The sequence below is a fragment of the Mesoplodon mirus genome, assembly GCF_964341445.2.
Source record: "Mesoplodon mirus genome assembly, chromosome: 3".
NCBI lineage: Eukaryota > Metazoa > Chordata > Mammalia > Artiodactyla > Ziphiidae > Mesoplodon > Mesoplodon mirus.
In genome coordinates, this window is record NC_138978.1 from 39,210,998 (window position 1) to 39,227,685 (window position 16,688).

A 16,688-nucleotide genomic window follows, 5' to 3' on the forward strand; every position below is an offset into this window, starting at 1 on the left:
GTTATAGGACTATCTGACTTGGAGGGGATGTAGGAGGGGCTGCTCGGGACCTCTGGGAGTCAGGATGTAGCACTCGGACCACCAGAGGAGCCCTAGGGGTGGCCTGTTGGGGTGGGCTGTGTTCACGGGGGAAGGGTATGCACTCTATCCCTTAGAAAGCTGAGGTTAGGGCACACGGTGTGCTTGCAAAAGAATGCTGACAAACAGCTTGCCCAAAAGCAAGTCCAGGATATTTGGATTTTATGCTCCTTTTCTTTCCTAATGTCATCAATCCGAGCTTAGCTCCTTGTATAAAACAGGAGGCTCTGCTGGCTGAATATCTGGTGTTCAGTTAGAGATCTCTTTGTCCGGGGTCTGCCTTCTGACTTGATTCCAATGTTTTGCTTCCCCCAGCTATTTTCTGAGCACTTCTTAAGTGTCTGGCACCATGTTCCATATTCTTGCATGGGTTTTCTCAGACCTACATTGCTCAGGCCCCTGGACCAGACACCTGTGAGTTTTCCTTGACCTGTGTATGGGTTTTCTAATTGAAAGTAATACAAGCATGTGGGGAAAAAAAACTCAAACAGTACAAAAGGGTATATATTCCCACTCCAGATCCCAGAGACAGCCAATATTACCATAAACAGGAACATATTGTATTTATTGTACTGTATCTTGCTTTTTACTCCTAACAACGTGTCTTAGAGTTTATCCTATTAACAGCATATATGGATTCATCTCATATTTTAAATGATTGCATAATATATAATTGTTTGGAGGTGTCATAATTTTATTAAAGATTTGTTGAGGTTTAATTTACATACAGTAAAATCTACATATTAGTATAGTTGTATGAGTTTTGATAATACCTTTGTGCAACCACCGTAACAGTTAATAGAACACGTCCAACATCACCCCCAAAAGTTCCTTCATGCTTCTTTGCAGTTAACCCCTCCCTTGACCCCCAGGCCCTGACAACTACTGTCCCTGTAGTATTTCCAGAATGTCATATAAATGGATCATATAGTAGCCTTTTGAGTCTGCCTCTTTTGTTTAGTATAATGCATTTGGGATTCACACATGTGTGTAGCAGTTGCTTGTTCCTTTTTATTGCTGAATAGTATTCCATTAAATGGGCATAACATTGTATGTTGTTTATCTATTCAACAGTCAAAAGACATTTGGGTTGATTCCAGTTTTTAGCTATTATAAATAAAGCCAATATAAACATTTGTGTAGAGGATGTATGCTTCACTGCATAAGAATTTGCCAAACTATTTTCCAAAGTGACTATACTGTTTTGCTTTCCTGCCAGCAAAGTATAAGAGTTTTAGTTGTTTTATATCCCTGACATCAATCTTTTTAATTTTAGCTGTTCTAGTAGGTTTAGAGGGAAGGGAAGGCTTAGAGGGCTTACCAGGGAAGCCCTGCTTTCGATGTTTTATCTAAGAAGTCTTTCCCGGGACTTCTCTGGTGGCACAGTGGTTAAATGTATCATTTTATTTTTAGACTCCACATATGGTCAGTTACTAACAGAGGGATGTTGAAGTCTCCATTTATCAGTTTTTGCTTCAATATATTTTGAAGCTCTGCCATTTAGTGCATACACATTTAGGATTGTAGCCCCTTGCTGAATAGACTCCTTCATTTTTCTGAAATGTCCCTTTTTCACTGGTAATAATCCTTGTTCTGAAATCTTCCTTGTTTGATATTAATATAACCACTCCAGCCTTTTAAAAGTTAGTTTCATCATGGTATATGTTTTTCTATTCTTTTACATTTTCTGGTGGAGAAGGAGTTTGTATGTTTATACCCTTGAGCATCAGAGAAGTTGGATCTTAGAGGTGTGGTTGGCAGCAGTCCCTCCTTTTACATTTAACCTATCTGTTTCTTTATAATTAGAGAGGGTTTCTTGCAGACAACACATAATGGAGTCTTGCTTTTTTATCCAATCTGACAATGTCTGCCTTTTACTGGAATGTTTATACTGTTTATATTTAATGTAATCATCAGTGTGGTTTGGCTTAAATCTACCATCTTGCTATGAGTTTTCTGCTAGTTTCTTTTTTCCCTTCCTTTTCCTGCCTCCTTTTGGATTAATTGAGTGTGTTTTATGGTTTTATTTTACCATAAAATAAAACTGTTGGTTTAATAGCTATGCCTCTTTGTTTTATGTTTTTCATGATTATTCTAGAGTTTACAATATACATCATTGATTTATAATCTACTTTTAAATAATATTATAGCACTTCGTTTAGAGCTTATGAACCTTAGAACAGTATACTTCCATTTCCCCTTCCGCCCTTTGTGCTATTTTTGGTCATATTTTACATTTATGTATTATAAACCCACACAACACTGTCCTTATTTATTTTTGTTTTAAACAGTTAATTATTTAAAGTGAATTAAAAATGAGCAGGAAAAGGCAACCTACAGAATGGGAGAAGGTATTTGCACATCATATGTCTGATGTGGTGTTAATATCCAGAATATATGAAGAACTCCTACAACTCAAAAACAACAACAAATGGGTGAAGGATTCTAATAGACATTTCTCCTAAGATGATATACAAATAGCCAACAAGCACATGAAAAAATGCTCAATATAATTAGTCATTGGGGAAATGCAAATCAAAACCACAATGAGAGGGCTTCCCTGGTGGTGCAGTGGTTAAGAATCTGCCTGCCAATGCAGGGGACACGGGTTCAAGCCGTGGTCCAGGAAGATCCCACATGCCGTGGAGCAGCTAAGCCCGGGTGCCACAACTACTGAGCCTGCGCTCTAGAGCCTGCAAGCCACAACTACTGAGCCCACGTGCCAGAACTACTGAAGCCCATGTGCCTGGAGTCCGTGCTCTGCAATAAGAGAAGCCACTGTAATGAGAAGCCTGCTCACCTCAACCAAGAGTATCCCCTGCTCGCCGCAACTAGAGAAAGCTGGCGGGCAGCAACGAAGACCCAACACAGCCAAACAAAACAAAACAAAACAAAAAAACCAGAGTGAGATACTACCTCACACTCATTAGGGTGGCTGCTATCAAAGTAGCAGAAAATAGCAAGTGTTGACAAGGATGTGGAGAAATCAGAACCCTGTGCACTGCTGGTGACAATGTAAATTGGTGGTGCAGCCACCATGGAAAACAGTGTGGTGTTCCTCAAAAAACTGAAAGTAGAATTACTCTATGACCCAGCAATTCTACTTTGGGGTATATACCCAAAAGAAATGAAAGCAGGGTCTGAAAGAGGTATTTGCACATCCATGTTCTTAGCAGCATTATTCACAATAGCCAAAGCAATCCAAGAGTCTGTCAATTGATGAAAAGATAAAGTGTGGTATATACATGGAATGGAATATTATTCAGCCTTAAAAAGAGGGGAAGTTAGGGGCCTCCCTGGTGGCGCAGTGGTTGAGAGTCCGCCTGCCGATGCAGGGGATACGGGTTCGTGCCCCGGTCTGGGAGGATCCCATATGCCGCGGAGCGGCTGGGCCCGTGAGCCATGGCCGCTGAGCCTGTGCGTCCGGAGCCTGTGCTCCGCAACGGGAGAGGCCACAACAGTGAGAGGCCCGCGTACAGCAAAAAAAAAAAAAAAAAAGAGGGGAAGTTCTGACAGATGCTATGGTGTGGGTGAACCTTGAGGACATTATACTAAGTGAAATAAGCCAGTCATAGAAAGACAATACTGTTTTATTTCACTTATGTGAGGTACCTAGGGTAGTCAGACTCACAGAGATAGAAAATAGAATGGTGGCTGCCAGAGGCTGGGGACAGGGGGAAATGAGGAATTGCTGTTTAATGGATATTTAATAGACAGAGTTTCAGTTTTACAAGATGAAAAGCATTCTGGAGATTGAGTCCCTAACAATGTGAGGGTACTTAACACTACTGAATTGTACACTTAAAAATGTTTAAGATGATAAATTTTATGTTATGTGTATTTTACCACAATTTAAATTTTAAAAGTTTTTAAAAATTAGGATGAAAAGTCTTTTTTTTCCCCCCTCGGATTTGTTTTCATTCTCCCTTTGCTTTTTGATTTAATTTTTTTTTTTTTTTTTTTTTTTGGCTGCGTTGGGTCTTTGTTGCTGCACGTGGGCTTTCTCTAGTTGTGGTAAGCCGGGGCTACTCTTCATTGCAGTGCACAGACTCTAGGCCTGCAGGCTTCAGTAGTTGTGGCACATGGGCTTAGTTGCTCCGCAGCAAGTGGGATCTTCCTAGACCAGGGATCGGACCCATCTCCCCTGCATTGGTAGGTGGATTCTTATCCACTACACCACCAGGGAAGTCCCTGAAAACTCTTTTATAGTTACCCATAAACTTAGTTTTACTGTTGCTCTTTCTTCCTTTGTGTAGGTACATATTTCTGTATGGTGTTCTTTTTCTTCTGCTTGAAGAACGTCTTTTAACATTTCTTATGAGGAAGATCTTATGGCAATGAAGTCTATCAGCTTTGGTTTGTCTGATAAAGTCTATTTTACCTTAAGTTTCCAAAGTTTGTTTGTTTGTTTTTGGCTGTGTATACAATTCTAGTTGACAATTTGACACACCTGCAATACTTTAAAGATATAACTTCACTTTCTTTTGGCTTGTATAGTTTCTAACGAAAGTCTTCTGTCATTCTTACCTTATTTATTTATTTAAATTTTATTTTATTATTTGTCTGCATCAGGTCTTAGTTGCAGCATGTGGGATCTTCGCTGTGGCATGTGGGCTTCTCTAGTTGGGGCTTCTCTGTAGTTGTGGTGTGCGGGCTTAGTTGCCTCTGGCATGTTGGATCTTAGTTCCCTGACCAGGGATCGAACCCGCATCCCCTGCATTGGAAGGTGGATTCTTAAGCATTGGACCACCAGGGAAGTCCCTTTACCTTTTTTCACTTTGTATGCAATGTTTCTCTTTTCCTCTGCCTGCTTTTTGATGTTTTTCTCCTTATAGCTCATTCTCAGCAATTTGATATGATGCAGTTTGTTGTGGTTTTCTTTATATTATTCTTGGCTTGCATTTATTTATAAATAATTATAGTTTATAATTTATTTTTTAATCAAATTTGGATGCTTTTTGTCCTTATTTTTTCAAATATTTTTTCTGCCCGTCACCCTTCCCAGGATTCCAATTACATGTATGTTAAGCCGTTCATCCAACTGGTTTGTTTGATGCTAGGTTTGTTTGGTGTTTTTTTCCCCCAATTCTTTCTTATTTCTCTTTGTGTTTCATTTTGGATAGTTGATATTGCTATGTTTTCACACCCACTGATATTTCTCTTGTGGTGTCTAATCAGCTGTTAATCCCATCTGGTGTGTTTTCATTTCAGATATTGTGTTTTTAATCTCTGTCGTTCCATTTAGGTCTATTTATATCTTTCATTTTATTCTTTATTATGTTCATGTGTTCTTCTACCTTCCTGAACATAGAGAATACATTTAGAATAGCTATTTAAACATCCTTGTCTGGTAATCCCATCATCTGTATCATTTCTGGGATGGTTTCTATTGATTGATTTTTCTCCTGATAATGGCCTATATTTTTCTGATTCTTTGTATGCCTGCCTGGTAATTTTTTATTAGATTCAAGACAATGTGAAATTTATGTTTTTCTGTGCTAGATTTTGTTATGTTCTCTTAAATAGTGCTAGTTTTGCTTGGACATGTAGTTAAGTTACTTGGAATCAGTTGTATCCATTTGAGATTTGCTTTTAACATTGTTAGTGCAGGTGTTGAGCAACCATTTGTCTAGGGCTAATTTATCCCCATAACTAACGGAGTACCTGTCTAGGGACTGGACCCAATGCCTTGTGCATTATGAGGCATTTCCACTCTGCCTGATTTATTTCCACAATTGTTTTGTGAATACAAACAATTCCCAGCCCTGTATGAACACCAGGAATTGTTTGATCTACCACTTCCTGGTGGCCTTTCCTCAGCCTCAGAATTTTCTCTCATATACGCCCAGGTCAGTACTTGGCCAAAGATCTGAGGGGACCCCTTTGCAGGTCTCTGGGGCCTTCTGAGCATCTCTGTTCTCCATGGTAGTCACCACAAATTCTAGTCTTCTTGCCCTCCCTAAACTTTGATCACTTTTTTTCAACTCAGGAAGACCACTAGGCTCTATTTGGGTTCCCCATCCCTGCACTGGTCCAAAGACTTGTTTCATCTATTTTGACTTGTTTTCTGGTTGTTGAAGGTAGGAGGGTAAATCCCACCCCTGTTATTCTATCATGGTGGGAAGCAGAAGTCCCTTCTTTACACAGCATTCTATGAACTAAACTATAGTTTACTGCATCAGTTCCCTATTGATGGACAGTTAGGCAATTGCCATTTTTTACTACTCTAAATATTACTTCAGTGAATAACCTTTTTTACACAACACTTCCCACACATGTGAGATTATCTAGAATAAAGTGATATTTATGGATCCAAAGTTGTGTGTGTTTATAATTTTGAAAGTTATGGGCAAATTGCCCTCTGTAGCAGTTTTTGAATTTATATCCACACACAGTAGTTTAATCTTCATCCAGTACTTTCTCCCATTGCGGAGCACAGGCTCTGGACGCGCAGGCTCAGCAGCCATGACTCACGGGCCCAGCCACTCCGTGGCATGTGGGATCTTCCCGGACCGGGGCACGAACCCGTATCCCCCGCATCAGCAGGTGGACTCTCAACCACTGCACCACCAGGGAAGCCCCATCCAGTACTCTTATAGCTTTATTATTTATATTTGAATTATTAATCCATCTGAGTTTTTATTGTTTTGGTTTGGTTTTAGTGTTAGGTGTGATCCCTGGTGTTGGGATCTAGGATTGTTTAATTTTTTTCCTCATGGGTAACTAGTGTTTCTGGATATTTTGACCAAAAAGTTGTAAGTAAATTCAGGATTTTGATTTTTGTAGTAAGAATATTTTGACACAAGGGGTCTTAAGGCAGCTCTTTTGACGTGTTAGTTTTGACCTGATCTAATAAAAACAAGCCATTAGATCCCTCTCTCTCTCTCTCTCTCTCTCGTTACCAAGTGCTGTGGGAAGGGTATTCTCACTCTGGCCCTAAGCCTCACTCCTCCTTGAGCCCACCCAGCCACTGCCTCCTACGCCTGAGCTCAGACTGGGGAGCAGGCAGTGGTAGCGGAGGGGTGCTGGTGGGCTGGCCCATCCAAGGTGCAGAGTCCTGCTTCTCTGGGAAGCCAGCCTGTTCCCTCTCACACCTTTGCACTGTCTGCTGGGAAATCCTCCTTGCCTGCCTGGATACATCGTCCTCTAATGAGAGAGATGGGGAGGAGGGGGCATGAGGTCCAAGGGAAATCAAATTTATTGAGCATCTCCTCTGCTGTAAACATTGGATTAGGGCTTTGCATCTATTGGTCTCATGGAACAGAAAGCCTTCCCTGACCTCCGTTCCTGCACACACCCAGTTACTCCTTCCCCAACCTGTCCCGCTATAGTGCTGCACACGTAGCTCTGTTACGGTACTTGTAATTATGTATTGATGTTTCTTCTCACATAGTAGGCTGTGTACCTCTTAGCATAGAGACATGGTCTTATTCATGGCTGCCAATACTTAGCAGAACCTTTAGCACTTAGTAGGCACTTAATGCTTGTTTCATGAGTGGATATTGATTTCTGCCCTTGGGAGATTGAGAGTCTGAGGGAATGAGGAATGTTGATGAGACACTCTTTCAGTGGAGAGAGTTACTGAAGAAAAATAATTATTTTGACATGTACCAATATATGATAGATTGGAAAGAGATGAGATTTGGAGATAGAAAGTTCTCACAGCTTTCTCACTTAATGGGCTATGTGTGATCTTGGAAAAGTCAGAGCATAACTCATTAGTCAAGAGAATGAAATGAGAGGATGTATCTTGGGGCTATAAATGTTAGATCATTCCAGCAAAATTTAATGTTAGACACTAAGTGAACTCTGTTTTCCCAATGACTTTCATTAAATCAGGTAAGTTTTTTCAGGGAGAAATAAAGATCCCAGAATAGGTCATGGTAAACATTTAAAATATAGGTTTAAAGAAAAAATACAGCTCCCACTCCCCATTTTCCTAGCAATGCTTTACTATAAACATTTGAGTGGCTTTTTAAAGGTGCTTTGATGAAAGATTGAGTATCATGTCTTTTTGATGGTAACCAGTGAAGCCACTTAGCATCAGGCACAAGCATGCATCCATAGGCGAGGCCTGCGGCAAACAGTTTCAGCCAAAAGCAGAACCCAAATCCAGGCTGTGCCCAAGTACAGCAGCAACACTGACAACCAACACCTACTGATGTATCAATAGTGACTTCTCCGATCCTCTGCTAAGACCTTTTCCTATTTTTTCTGTTTTAATCCTCTCAACAATCATATGAAATAGTATTGTTATTAATACAGTTTTAACTCTGAGGAAACGGAGGCGTAAAGAAGTCGAGCAGTTTGCCTGAGGTCACACGGATAGGAAGTGATGAAGCCCAGTTTGAACCCTACTCTGACTGCCAAGCCCATATGCTTAACTGCCATATTCTATTGCCTCTCACAGCTGCTGTCCCATGGACAGGGTGGCTAGGGGCCAGAGTGCAGAGGTCTACCAGTTGCCCGACGGGGGCTCAGAAGGCACTGGTGTAGAAATTGCCCTCTTGCCTGGCTCTACAGAGGAAAACCTCACTTCACTTCTCTTGGGACGCTCTTTGCTTTGGGAAGGCCAGGGTGCATGGCTTGTGTCTGAGACTGTGTGTGTCTGTGATTCTCATGCTACTAAGGAATCATTGCTGTGGTCCAAGCTGGCCAAATTCCCCCGAGTGCAAAGGATGGCTTTTGAAACCTTGCTGAGCTCTCTGAGGCAGGAAGTCTGGGGTATTGACAGAGTCCCAGCTGCCTGTCTTGGGACTCTCGTGTGAGAAGGTACAAGAGGCCTACTGCACTGCCCTGGGGGATTTGAAAGTTTATGGGCTCCTGGCCAAGGTAGCTGGGTATCTGATATCCCCATATTTCAAAGACCCTCCTTCTCTGCCCTTCGTGGGTTCTGGGACTCTTTTTTTTTTTTTTTTTTTGCGATACATGTGTCTCTCACTGTTGTGGCCTCTCCCGTTGCGGAGCACAGGCTCCGGATGCGCAGGCTCAGCGGCCATGGCTCACGGGCCCAGCTGCTCCGCGGCATGTGGGATCTTCCCGGACCGGGGCACGAACCCGTGTCCCCTGCATCGGCAGGCGGACTCTCAACCACTGCGCCACCAGGGAAGCCCCGATTCTGGGACTTTTATCACTACAATACCAGGGAGGAGTGGTAAGATTGAGAGGCATCCTTGTAAATCTTTGTCCCAAACCATAAATTACAGAGGAGAATAGAGCACTGTCCACTTCCACAGAATCACTGTCCTTCTAGCCTGGGAGCAAGCTGAGTGTCTCCCCACCCAGGAGCGTGCAGAAGACTTGTCACCATTGTTCTCTCCACTTCCTCATGTCCCCTAACTCTTAGTCTCTGTACTCTCACTTCCACTCCCACCCCTCCCCTCCCTGAAATGCTCTTGTCCAGATCACCCAAAAGGACTAACTGACACATCCAGTGGGTGAACCTCTTTTTTTGACCTCTCTTAAAAGAGTGTTTGGCAGTATTGATCTCTTCCTCTATTTTGAACATTTTGCAACTCTCTCTTCTCATTAACGCTTCTTCTAAACTCCCTTCCTGTTCTCCTCCTGTTTCTCTATTATTCCTTCTCCATCTCTTTTACAAGCAATCTCTTTCTGCTGTGCCCACCCTTAAATGTTGATGTAAAAAAAAAAAAATGTTGATGTCTGCCAGGGTTCAACTATGGCCCTTTTTCTTCTCTTCTCACTATGTGTTGGCTTCAACTAACACATACATGCTGATGAGTCTCAAATCTGTTTGGAGCCCAAATCTCTTCTGATCTCTAGACCCAAATAGCCAACTTCCTGCTGGACAGCTCCACTTGGAAGACTCTTGAGCATCTCAAACTCAGTGTATCCAACTCACCAAAATCCCAGTAATTCTAATCAGTCCATGTTGCCTATTTCACTGAGGGTTACCACTATTCACTCTGTCACCTGAGCCAGAAATCTGGGCGTTTTTCTTTCTCCTTCCTTTCTCAACAAGATGTCAGTTAGTCATTGAATTCTGACACGTCTACCCTCTATAGAGAAGTCAGTCCCTTCCCCTGAGCTCTGATTTCCCAGCCTCTCCTGTATCTTTGACCTGAAATCAGGAACCTGGATCTTCATTCTCTTTACTGACTCCTTCGAATCACTATTTAATCTTACTCAGGTTTCTCTCATCCCTCAAGAAGTTGCCACATTGACTCCACTATCCTATAGTAGACCTAATGATAATAGCTACCACATCATTCATTCAACAAATCTTTATTGAGCAGCTCCTATGCACCAGACACTCTTCTAGGTGCTAGAAGCTTCAGCATTGTATAAGGTACATAAAATCTCTCCCCTCAATAGCTTACACTCCATTGGCAGATGCAGACAGCCTGTGTGTGTAAAATATCACAGTTTTATAGCACCCTTGCTATGTGCCAGCCACTGTGCTGAACACTGTATATTAATTACCTATTTAGTCTTTCAGTAGCCCTGTGGAGTAAGTGTTGTTACGCCCACTTTACAGATGAAAAAGCTGTAACTTACCCAAGGTCACAGCAGCACAGATCCAGGAATCAAACCCACCAACCCCACCTTATGTCCTGAGTCATGGCTCTGAACCATGAACCTATAGGGGATTACAGATGCCTTTTGATTGGAGAATGTTTTAAGTATTTTCAGTAGGTACCCCTGCAATGAAATACTTGGGTGCTGGGCCTTTCTGGAAAGAGCGGAGTGCTGAATAACTAAAGCTTCTCTGCGGAGTGTCCAAGGGCTGACAGTCCTGCCTGGGCTGGACAGCTTACATGCCTGTCCTTGACCTGGACTACAGCTTGTAGCTGGAGGAATTGCCATCTGTGTCCTGTTGGTTTCTCTGCCATGAGTTTTTTTTTTCATGTGTTCCTAAGTGACAGTGTTCTGGCCTCCTTGGGAACCAATCCATGATCTGCTTTTAAGGTAACTCCACTTCTGGGAATTCCCTCGTGGTCCGGTGGTTAGGACTCCATGCTTTCACTCCTGAGGGTGCGGGTTCAATCCCTGGGCAGGGAACTAAGATCCCACAAGCCGCGTGGCCAAAAAGAAAAAAATAAATAAATAAATAAGTAAATAAAGCGACTCCACTCGTGGTCTCAGTCTACCCCTCCTGTTTCCCTGACCTTTCCAGGAACGCAGCCCCCCAGGACCCTGTAGCTATACTCCCGATCTCCTTCCTCTTTGCTCTGTCTTCCAACCTTTATAGGTGGGTCCATAGTACATGGCCCAAGCTATGTTTTCTTTGGAAAAATCTTCTTGCCTAGATGACTAAGGACCCACACTTCTTTGCACAGGTGAATGCTGCCAGCCCACCTGGTGGGGTTCTTCCCGGTTATTAATTCATCTGCTATAGACGAAGTACCAGGCCTCAGTCTGCTCACCACTCCTGATGTTATCAGAGCGTGTCTTCTCCTGCCCCAGTTCAGGACCTGAGGAGCTGGGTCTCACCCTCTCTCTAACTTCCCTACCAAGAACCCTTGGCAGAATGGCCCAGCAGGCACCTGGCAGGTGCTGTGGAATCAAAAATGTGTGAACTGATTCACAACTAGATTTTTGAGAGATTGAAAATGAAGTTTTAGAAATGTCTGTAGCAATTAGAGTAAGTTTTTGTCAGTTGAATCTAATAATTTAAAAGTGGAGCTTATATTTTATGTGTGTGTTTTAATTTTTCTAGTGATTCATTTTTATTATCCTTTATAAAAGGATCACTCTCTGTGACAGAATTGAAATTTAAAAAGCAATACAAACTGGTCCTTCTTGACAGGTGGTTTGAGAAGCATGGACTGTGGTGATGCGAGCACAGGCTGTGGAAGTGAAGAGGGCTGGCTTGGCGTGACCTCTCCAAGGCCCCCTTTCTTCCTCTGTGCCTCCTGACCCCGGGGTTAAGGGAAGCAGCACCTGGACGCGCACACCAAGGCGCGTGTGCTCTGGATGAGTCCAGGACAGAGGGTCAGGGAGGCACGGAGGAGGCCCTTAAGCAGGGAGGGGCAGTGGGAGGTTGACTGGGGGAATTCCTGGTGCAGGGGATGCCTGGGCTACCCCTGGGAGGATGGGGCTTCAGGAGTAAAGTCAGACACACTGATGGGAGCAGCTTCCCCCCTTGCAGACCCAGCTCCAGGCTCTGCCGCAAAGCAGGAACGCTAGATGTGCTTAGACGCCGGGCGCCTGGTGAGAGCAGGCGGCGGGCTGCATTCCTGTGGTATTTGGAGATTGATCTCGTCAGCTTAGCAGCTTTGCTTTTCTTGGTTCAGGTACAAGATCCCCACGTGGGGAGCTCTGCTGCCTGTGAGGAGCAAGAGCTGGTGAAAACACGGAACGTGATCCTGGCCCTTCTCCCGAGCTGTGCGCTGTGTGAGGCTCCGGGCCAGGAGCAGCCCAGCCACAGGCTACTCAGCGGGAGGGAGGGCCTGAGTCTGAGCTCCACCCACACAAGTCCGGGGCGGAGGCAGCCGCGCTGCACAGGGGAGGATGCTGGCAGTTTTAGGACCTCATTGTGCCCCCCACTCTATTTGCACCCCCAGGGTGGGGGTGAGGGGCACCACTGGGTGACTGGCCTCCCCAAATAAATAGTTAGAGCTGGAGGGGAGAAGCAGGGCTGAAGCCTCAGTTCTCCCAGGTGGAGGCAGGACGCCAGTTCATACCTGCCTCCTGTCATGCGAGCTTTCTACTCTCGGCCCCTGCGCCGTGCATGGAGCCCAGGCTGAGGCAAGTGCAGTAGCCAAGGGAAGCCACGGCCCCACCCAGGAGCCTGGCTTCAGTGAATCACTTAGGAGAGAGGTCTGGGCTGGAGGAAGAAAAGTGGAGATCATCGATTTACCCATCTCAGAGGGAAGGTGGGCGAGATTGTCCAGGGCGATGTGGAGAGGACGGGGTAACATGGTCTCCGCTCTTGGGAGACCCTCATGGGGGAAACACAAGCCTGCCTGCTGACAGCAGCAGAGCGGCAGGCCTCTTGACAGCTGGCCTCATGACACCTCTGTGCCTCTCATGTTGGGACAGACGCGTGCTCCCTCCCTGTATTCCCAGGCCTTAGTACAGGGAAGTTTCCTGCAGCAGGACAACTTGAGAACTGATGGTTGCAAAACACAGGAGAATACCTTGCACTCTGTTGCTCAGCTCCTCAAGAGTGACTGGGCCAGGGGCCAGCTACAGAGCTTGCCCCGAGAAGCACACCCCCAAATGGAGCAAGACCCCCAAATGGGCAAGGCAAGTACAGGAGGCCTGGGCTCGGAAACCAGCTCTGTGGGGCCTGATTAGGGATGGTTCTGGGCCTGCCGTCCCCACTAGTCCTGTTCCCATGCGTCCAGGGGCGGCTGACTTCCGCGGGGTCTGGCCAGCCCCTTAGCTGCCTCCACCTCATTCCCCATCTCCCCCACCACCCTCCTGCACACCCCCAGGACCAGCAACAGGGATTAAGGCAGGACGTGGCTCAGCTGTGTGCTTGCCCTTAGGACCTTTTTAACCCTTTCCAAGCGGCTGCCTGTACACCCATGCCTTTCTCCTCTTGCTCAGAGGCCGTTGCACGCACAGGTGCCCCTGCTCTCCAGGGCCCTTCCCCCACAGTGGACCTGTCTCCACTCCTCCCCTGCCCCTGAGGGAGCACGCAGTGAGAGTCATCACGGGTTTGATTAGGTTCTCTGAGCCCATGTGGTTCCCCTGATGGAAAGAAGACCTCAGAGACAATGACCTTTTTTTCTAATATGGTCAGCAGCTGCCTCTGCTGTAGCCAGTGCTGCTGGTAACCTGGTCTTCCTGAGGCAGGATGAAGAGCAGTGCCGGAGGCAGCAAGGCAGAGCCCAGCAAACCACGCCCCAGCGCTTGAGGCCAGGGGGAAAGACGGCTCATCTGGGAGACCGGAGACCCAGACCCGTCTCCAGCAGGCTCCAACAAAGTCACTGGCCCTCATGGAGATAAATGCCTCTGCTGCCACGCAAATTCCAGGGAGGAAGCAAAGGGTTTAGGGGCTGCAGGCTGGCCAAGGCGAGCTGTCAGCACAGGCACAGCTGCAGCTAGGGTGCAAGCCCAGGAGTGACCTGGAGGAGCATTTGCTGAAGGGAGAAAGCAAGGACCAGCCATTTTCTGCCCTGCATCTGGATCCCCAGGGCCGACCTCTGTGAGCTGCAGGCCTTGTCCTTGTTGCTTATGAGCCCCTTTCAGGCAGAGCTTGGGAGCTGGATGTAGAGAGGGCGGGGCAGGGACATGGGCTACAGGGCTACAGCCACCGTGGTCCCTCTGGCTGGAGCTTGCTCATTTTCTTCCCAGACCATGATTGGGCCTAATTACTGGCTACCTTTCAGCCCTTTTCTGAGTGTTTTCCTGAATTTCAGGAAGAAGAGAGCTTCGTAGCTGAGGCAGAAGTGGTCCAACCACACTTAGACTCTGATCGCTCGGTGCTGGCGTGAAGTTGGTCAGCAGAAGTGGGGAGGGGCATCTTTGCCACCTGACTTCACCCCAGGTCAGTGACCTCTTGAGGTCAGGGCCTTGCCAGTACCCATGCCAGGTCCCCAGTGTCTCATTCCTGCTATCTTAGCAAAGACTGAATGGGGCCGGGGCTCGCCTTCCTCAGTCTGGGCAAATGAAAAGAGCTTGGGTTTTGGAGTCAAGCGAACTTGGGTTTGAATCCCAGCTTCGCCACTTAGCTAACTGTGTGACCTTGGACAAGTCCCCTAGCCGTGCCCAGCTTCCGCTTCCTCACCTGCAAAGTGGGAATAACAGTCCCTACCGCGTGGGCAGTCACGAGGATTCCACAAGCTGACGTTCACAAGCTGTGGGGCCCGGTGCTGGCATCAGTGAGTGCGCAGCAGGACTGGTCATTGTCGCTGTTCTGTCCTCACACCTTGGCTGCCACAACTCCCACTGGGACCTTCCGATGTGTCGCGGCTGGGAGCCATCAGGACTTGTACAGACTGTGCGTACAAACGCAGGTGATTGGCATTTGTTGATACAGGAATGCCTCCACATATCAGGAAGTGTGGATTTGGGCAACGTCAGCCCCCCACACAGGATGCAACTGATAACTTGTAATTTAGTAAAAAAAAAAAAAAAAAAAAAAGTCTTCTGACCCACTGACAGAGCCACCAGAGCACCAGGGAACTGATGCCTGCTGGTGCCCTAATCCCTGGGGGGCCCTGCCCTACAAACCGTCTTCTTCACCTTTATGCCATGCATATGCTGTTCCCCCAGCCTGGCATGCTCTTCCCCCAATACTCTGCCTCGAGAACCACTGCTTTGACGACAACAGGCAGCTCGAACATCACCTGCCACAGAGCACGGCAGTCTCTTGTGTGCTCTCTGGGGTGTACCTCCACACATTCTCCACCTTTCAAACTCCAGCTCAGATGACGCCTCCTCTGTGAGCTTTCCCCTGGGTCCATGCGCAGAGGTTGACTCGGGGTTCCCACAGCTCCTGTGCATCTCTCTCTCTAACCCTTCACACGTTGCATGTAATTCCCTCCTAGGTCCTCCACTAATCCTTGTCTAATTTTCATCTTTAATTTACCTTGTGTTGCCACTTCCTGAGAACGAACTTGGGACAGCTCCCATTGCCTCGCCTTTGTCTGTCCTGTCAGCACAGTTGTCACAGCCGGCTTTGGCTTGGAGCGGGAAATGGAAGTGGGGATCCTGCTGACCTTCCTGTGCCACATGCACACGCACTGTGACCCCAGACCCAGCACTCGGCACTTCCTTCCAGCAGCCACACCGCCAGCGTCAGCAGTGGGAAAGGTCTAATACATTTATTCAAGGAGATATTAAATTCTAGATAATTCTTCCCTCAAAACATTGAATTTGATGGGCTCCCTAAATAAGCTCAAATAACTGGGAATTGCATATCTGTTTGTTCACTCATTTAATGCATTCTTGTTGAGTGCCTGTGTTGGACACTGGGGAACTGAGTTTGAAAAATGCAGGCATGGTGCCAGATCACCATCTGGGGGACATACATTAGAGCCGTACCTTGGGGCTCTGGTGACATTCAGGCCAGGTTGAAAGGCGAGTGATGGCTGAGAGCCCTCACTGCTGAGTCCTGCACTGGCCTTGGTCTGGCTACAACACATGCCGTCCCGGGTGAGTGTCACATGGTAGCTCTGCGGGCTGTGGCGGGACTGAGAGGGTGGCAGCTTTGTAGCTGCAGAAAAACTGGCTTGTGAATAGCTTTCATGGAGCAGAGTTGTAAAGAGACAGAAATGACATCTGAAAAGACTTCTGAGCCAGTCTTCTTGGCATGTTCACCCAAGTCGAGCCCAAACAAAAGGCTGTTGATACTGTGTCTTTCACACAAGTCACGAAAAGCTTCAGACTTAGGGTGAGCAGTTTCTGCTTCTGCAATTCAGAGACCATAAAAAATGAAGACTGGCTGGGAGAAGTTGTCTCTCTGTCATTAAGCCAGAGTCTGCCCCCTAGAATTGACCTTGTCTGCACAACATGTGGTCTTAATCCCCCAGCACCGCCTCCCCCCACCCCTCCCACCCCACCCTGCCCAGCAGAGGCTCCAGTGCAGCAGAGAGTGCCCTCTGGGCATGGGAGCAAGCTTCCCACATCCTCCACCTCTGGGGGGGCCGGGACCAGACCTCACAGATCCCCATCTGGACCCTTCCCCTTGGTGA

At 46.4% G+C, this 16,688-nt stretch overlaps 1 protein-coding gene across 2 annotated transcripts in view; it reads left to right on the plus strand.

Annotated features, from left to right (window-relative positions):
• Positions 1-16,688, plus strand: part of ST3GAL3 (ST3 beta-galactoside alpha-2,3-sialyltransferase 3) — a 232,716-nt gene that overhangs the window by 157,553 nt on the left and 58,475 nt on the right. The window lies entirely within an intron of this gene.